Source organism: Hordeum vulgare, chromosome 5H, assembly GCF_904849725.1.
Source record: "Hordeum vulgare subsp. vulgare chromosome 5H, MorexV3_pseudomolecules_assembly, whole genome shotgun sequence".
Taxonomy (NCBI): Eukaryota; Viridiplantae; Streptophyta; class Magnoliopsida; order Poales; family Poaceae; genus Hordeum; species Hordeum vulgare.
The window spans coordinates 277431694-277438865 of record NC_058522.1 but is presented as its reverse complement, the minus strand read 5'-3'; positions in this window follow the sequence as shown (position 1 = coordinate 277438865).

Here is a 7172-nt window from a genome sequence, read left to right as displayed (position 1 = left end):
AATCAACTTGGGGTGCCTTGCGCATCCCCAAGCTTGAGCTCTTGCCACTCTTTATCTCTTTGTCCATAAGAACTTCACCCAAAACTTGAAAACTTCACAACACGAAACTTAAACAGAAACTCGTGATATCATTAGTATAAGAAAGCAATTCACCACTTCCTTAGGTACTATAGCAAACTTAAATTCTACATATGTTGATGTTGGGTTACTGTATTTTCAATATTTCATGTCTAAAACCCCCCGATACTATCCATAGTTTCATCAAAATAAGCAACCAACTCAACAAAAACAGAATCTGTTGACAGTAGACCAGTCTGTAGCAATCTGTATACTTCGTATTCTTATGGTACTTCAAAAATTCTGAACAATTACGACAGTCTGAAGAATTTGCGTAGGAATCAGCAGGAAAAAGAATCAACTCAAAAGCTCTCACAGGAAAAAAATCTTTTCGTGAGCAGAAAGTTTCTGTCTTTTCCAGATGACCAAACGATCATCCCCAAGACTACTCATAATGGTTTCACTTGGCACAAACGCAAAAGAAACACAAAAAACATAATCATAACAGAATTATGAAAGTGTGGAAAACACAAAACAGAAAGAAAAAGGATTGATTCGTTGGTTTGCCTCCCAACAAGCGCTATTGTTTAACGCCCTTAGCTAGACTTTGATAATTCAATGATGCTCACAAAAAAGACAAGAATTGAAGCACAACGAGAGCATCATAAAGCATGTGAAAATCACATCTAAGTCTAACATACTTGCTATGCATAGGCATTTTATAGGAAAATAGATTGTCAAGACAACCAATAGTTGCCATATGCAAGGAAGAAGAAAGAGACAATAGCAATCTCCACATAACGAGAGGTGATTTAGTGATATGAAAGTTTCTACCACCATATTTTCCTCTCTCATAATAATTACATGTGGGACCATATTCGAATTCAACAATGTAACTATCACATTGGATATTCTTTTCATGACCCACATGCATGCAAAGTTGACGTTCTTAAAAAATAGTGGGATTATCATCTAAAGTCATGACTTCTCCAAACCCACTTTCAATAATATTGCAAATATCATATTCATCTTGAGGCTTGAACAAATTTTCAAGATCAAAAGAAAAATCATCACCCCAATCATGATCTTTGCAACAAGTAGTGGACATAGCAAGACTAGCATCCCCAAGCTTAGGGTTTTGCATATTTTTAGCATGATTGTCCCTAATAGGATTTATAGTGAAACCATTGCAATCATGCTTTTCATTCAAGGAGCCCTTGTGAATCACTTCATAAGTTTCTTCATCACGATTTTTAGATTCACGCATCTCAAGCAAAACTCCATAAAGATAGTCAAGCGCACTCAATTCACTAGCAATTGGTTCCACATAAGTGATCTCTTAAAGAGATTAGCAAGTGGATGAGGATCCATATCACTAGATTTTCAGCAAGCGAATATGCAAGCATATTGAAGGCACATAGGACACAAGCAACGAAAAGGCAAACGAGAGAAAAGGGCGAACGAAAAGGCGAACGAAAAAGGCAAACTAAAAAGGCAAATTGGTGAAGTGGGGGAGAGGAAAACGAGAGGCAACTGGCAAACAAAGTAAATGCAAGAGATGAGTTTGTGACACCTACTTGGATAGATCTTGACTTGATCTCTCCCCGGCAACGGTGCCAGAAATACTTGTGCTACGACAACAAAAGACCTTCCCTGGCAACGCCGCCAGGAATCCTTCTGCTACGGGCTATGCCTATAGGGACTTCCTTGGAAAATATGCAAAGGATTCCCCCACGGCCTTGGAGCCTTGAGTTGGTGTTCCCCTGAAGAGGAAAGGGTGATGTAGCACAGTGGCGGTAAGTATTTCCCTCAGTTTGAGAACCAAGGTATCAATCGAGTAGGAGGATCGCGTCACGTCACAAGTACCTGCACAAACACAAAGAACTTGCACCCAACGCTATGAAGGGGTTGTCAATCCCTTATAGATTGTTTGCAAAGTGAGAACTGAAAGCAAAAAGTAAACAAAGCAAAGTAAAAGTAAAAGTGGAGACGATAGTTGTGAATAGACTCGGGGGCCGTAGTGTTCACTAGTGGCTTCTCTCATGAAAGCAAGTAGACGGTGGGTGAACGAATTACTGTCGAGCAATTGATAGAACCGCGCAAAGTCATGACGTTATCTATGACAATGATCATACATATAGGCATCACGTCCAAAACAAGTAGACCGATACTTTCTGCATCTACTACTATTACTCCACACGTCGACCGCTATCCAGCATGCATCTAGTGTATTGAGTTCATAAGAACAGAGTAACGCCTAAAGCAAGATGACATGATGTAGATGGGCAATCTCAAATCTATGATGAAAGCCCATCTTGTTACCCTTGATGGAAACAACACGATGCGTGCCTTGCTGCCCCTTCTGTCACTGGGAAAGGTCACAACACGGTATGAACCCAAACCAAGCACTTCTCGCATTGCAAGAATCATAGATCTAGTTGGCCAAACAAAACCCAAGACTCGGAGAGACTTACAAGGATATCAAATCATGCAAATAGGAAATCAGCAAAGACTCAAATATAATTCATAGATAATTTCATCACAAATCCACAATTCATCGGATCTCGACAAACACACCACCAAAGAGGATTACATCGGATAGATCTCCATGAAGATCATGGAGAACTTTGTATTGAAGATCCAAGAGAGATAAGAAGCCATCTAGCTACTAACTACGGACCCGTAGGTCTGAAGTAGACTACTCACGAGTCATTGGAGAGGCGATGATGTTGATGTAGAAGCCCTCCAGCTCGAAAGTCCCCTCCGGAAGGGCATTGGGAAGGGTCTCCAGATGAGATCTCGCGGAAACGGAAGCTTGTGGCGGCGGAAAAGTGGTTTCGTGGACGCCGGCCAAAGAGCTAGGACAGGGGAGCTCCAGGGAGGCCACAAGCCTGGTCGCCGCGGGCCCCCCTAGCCGCGGCCACAGAGCTTTTGGGTCCCTGTGGGCCTCCTGCCTTGGCCCTCAAGTCCCCCGATCTTCTTCTGTTCTGGAAAAATTCATTTTGGGAATTTTATTCCGTTTGGACTCCGTTCCAAAATCATATCTGAAAAGAGTCAAAAACACAGAAAAAACAGGAACCCGCACTTGGCACTGAATTAATAAGTTAGTCCCAAAAAGATATAAAAGGTATATAAAACATCCAAAGTTGACAAGATAATAGCATGAAACCATCAAAAATTATAGATACGTTTGAGACGTATCAGGGTGAGGTGCTGGAGTGAAGGGGGGGGCTATGTATACGCCAGCAATGATGCATCGAGCGGGGAGCACCGGTGGTTTCACCGCGGATGCAGGAGGGGTAGAGAGAGCTCGGGGTGGATACCACCATCTCATGGACGTGGTTTGAGACCCCAGAGACTCAACGAGAGAGAGAGGGGGGGCTTAGTGTGCGCGTGGTTCAGGGCCGCGCACGAGTGACCGAATCGGGCGCGTGCAAGCATGCGTCGCCTGAGTTAGTAGAGAGGGAGAGAAGGGCCCTTGGGCTGCTCCGAGTCAGGAGGTTTGTCGGAGACGCGAGGGACACCGAGGGGAGGTGAGAACCGTCCGGGGCTGGCCTCCTTTGCCCGGGTGCGCCCTGTAGTGCCAGAGCGCACATTTGGCATGCCACGGCAAGCTGGCGCGCTCTGGGGTGCTTTGGCCTTGTCTAGCATGTCTGGGGGTTTGCTTAGATGCCCCTCAGCTGTTAGGAGCCGGCAGACTCACTACTGGTCAAAGGGAAATGCTTTGGGAGAACCTGTCAGCCTTGAATCAGAGGTTAAATGCTTGGAACCAGAGAGGGGCCACTCGTCTTTAGTTGAGGAGTGGTACTAGAAGCGTGTGTTAAGAGTTTAATGGGAAGGGAGTGGGTGTAGAGGGAGTTTAGTGCCATTTGACCATTCTGGCTAAAGGTCTTTGATATGGGTTTGGGGTAGCTAACCTCCACCAATGATGTTTAATGTTAACAGGGTTGGGTTCTAGGCAAAAGTAGGATGCTCTACCAAATTTGAGCTCCATTGGACAAGTTTGATAGTGTAAATTTGAAAATACCCCCAAATGGGCAGTTCTGCCTTGCTAAAGGGGAATGTGGGTAAATTAATCCCCACATATCCAATTCTTGACAGGGTTCCCTCATTTAGGGTATTGAGCACTCCTGCAAAGTTTTAGGTCATTTGAACAAACTTTGCTATGCAGAGTTGCTACAACTTGCTTCTGGACAAGAAAGGTCTTAGGAATATTTGGTGAACCAAACCACCTTGGAATGAGGTGAAACTTGACAGGATCACCAAATATATCTTGGGAAGCATGCTAGAATTTTTTGAGAATTTATTGAGAATATTTCCTTTGGAAATATTTCAAAAGGTCAAAACAGACAGAATAGGTTTTCAAGGATTAGCTCAGATATTTTTAACATAAATAGGGATTGAAAATCCTATTTATGGAAAATATATGTCCTCTGAGTATCTCCAAATTTTCTCAGATTTTTGTAAGGCAGAAAAATAATTTGCCATCCAGAAATATCATTTCTCGCCTCAGAAAAGGACATGCAAATAAAATAAAAAAATAATATATATAAAATAATTATTTTATTATTTTGGAGAGTTATGATCGTGCTAAAATCCGAATACAATCTTTGGGTGAAGGCACCCCCTTGGAATCAGGGACTTGTAGTGCAAACCCCAAAGCAAGGTTTTGAATTAATAAAAATGAGAAAATGATCTTTTTGGAAATAACATGTTATAGAAATATTGTTTTTAGATCCACTCATCCAAGCTTACACACAAACAATGGAAATCATGACACTCATAGAACTTGCTTAATTTTTTTTAATAAACTCAAATTTTAAAAAGACTACATTTGAAATAAAGTGAAAACAGGGTGTGACACATGCGCGCTCGCACGTGAAAATGAGGTGTTGAATATCTTCGAGGCCAATCTTACAGAGTGGACACTGAGGTACAAGAGGAATATGTCTGCCAGCTAACACCCCAAGGCACGACAACACGCCCTTCCGAACTTCCCATCCAAAATGTTTGATTTTCCCCGGGATTCTAAGTTGCCAAAGCTCCTTCAAGACCGGGTTAGTATGAGACCTTTCCGGGTAATCCGCCGTGTAGAAGTGATGACCAAACTGGTGGTTGAACTCTATATGTTAAGCCGATCGAATGGAGAAGGTTCATAAAAGAGTGAATTGCGAGGCCACAAAATCTTCTAAAGCTTTGACATGGAGGGGGATTTCCAGAATTCTAATTGCATCAACAGGAGAAAGAACACTACGGATTAGAGCCTCATCCCAATGACCAGAATGAGGGTCAATAATATCTTCCACCTTATTAAGCATAATCTCACCTCTAGGGGTGATTAATCTCCTCCTTTCACTAAAGAGGATCCAAGGGTCTTCCCAAAGATTGATTCGTGACCCTATTCCAACTCTCGAGATGCAGCCCCTCTTGAAGGTTTGGATCCATGCAATGGTACTTTGCCATGTAAATTAAGATCCTGTCTTTGGACCAGCTTTTAAGATACCTCCATCAGGATATTATTTAGCGCTAAGAACACGTGCACATAACGAGTCAGGATTTTGGAATAGTCGCCAACATTACTTTGCTAACACAACAAGATTAAAGCTGTGAAGGTCCCTAAACCCCATGCCACCCTTCTCCTTTGGAGCGCACATCTTCCACCAAGCAAACCAGTGCATCTTATTTTTCTCTTCGCCATCTCGCCACCAAAAACCAGAGAGTTCATCTGTTATTGACATGCAAATACCTTTTGGCAATTTGAATACCGACATTGCATAAGATGGGATAGCTTGTGCTACTGATTTTAATAAAATTTCTTTACCTTGCATTGAGAGGAATTTTTCTTTCCAACCTTTCATCCGTTGACAAAATCTGACAATAAGGTGTTGAAAACAATCGCTTTTGTCCACACCCACCATAGTAGGAAGGCCTAAGTATTTACTAGAGAGAGCTTCTCTTAATATGTCTAGTGTGCCACAGACTGCCTCCGTAATCAAAACTCTCGTGTTGGGGCTGAAGAAAATGCTCAATTTTGCAGTACTAACTCGCTGACCACAAGTGGTGCAGTAAGTATCTAAGATTCACATTAGAGTAGTAGCATTATGATAATTTGATCTGATAAGAATAAGGGAGTCATCAGTGCACAATAAGTGGGAGACAGAGGGGGCATTTCTGCTTACTCGGATGCCTTCAATTCCTCTAGTCTCCTCCTCGTGGGCCAACATGCTAGATAATCCCTCCGAACATGGCAGAAATAGATACGGTGATAGTGAGTCTCCTTGTTTTAGCGCCCTCATGGGAACGAACTCGTCCGTCTCCATGTTATTGAATCTGATTCTATTGCTCAGAGTGGATGGAAGCCCAACTTCATCATCATTTGCTGTAGAAACCCCCATTCAACTCTATCATATGCCTTGAGCATATCTAGTTTAACATCACATATACCATTGGTTCCATGGGTCTTGTTTTTAATTGCATGAAAGCACTCATAGGCTACCAGAATATTATCTGTAATAAGCCTGCCCGGAACAAAGGCGCTCTGAGTAGGAGAGATCACCTCCGGCAGGATTTTCTTGAGCCTCTTAGATAACATCTTAGAAATTATTTTGTAGACCACATTGCATAAAATTATGGGCCTATACTGGGTGATGACTTCTGAGCTATCAACCTTTGAGATTAGCACAACATTCTTGAGTTCCATCCTTTAGGGATCTTTTTATTATTAATTGCTTCTAGCACTTCTTTGGTAAGTTCCTCACCCAAAATGTGCCTCGTTTTGACTATGTTCTCCGGTTTTAACGAGGGAGGAACGTAGAAAAAAGTTTGCCGCTGTCATATCTATGACACTAAATAAGTGGCCACCTCACCGTGCCATCCAGGTTGTCATGCTAGCACGCGTGACTTGGCCCGCCATGGGCTAGGCACCACATGGGCTAAGCGGGTCGTGCCAGGCACAAGACACACTGGTGGTCAAGCCTGGGCCTACAGGCTAAGCAAATGGGACAACACGACCAATTATTTTCTTTAGAATTTTAATATATATGACCTACGCGTAACAAGTGCCTAAGAGGATGGAAAACATATGGCCCAACTTGCTAGACGTGCAATGGGCTGAC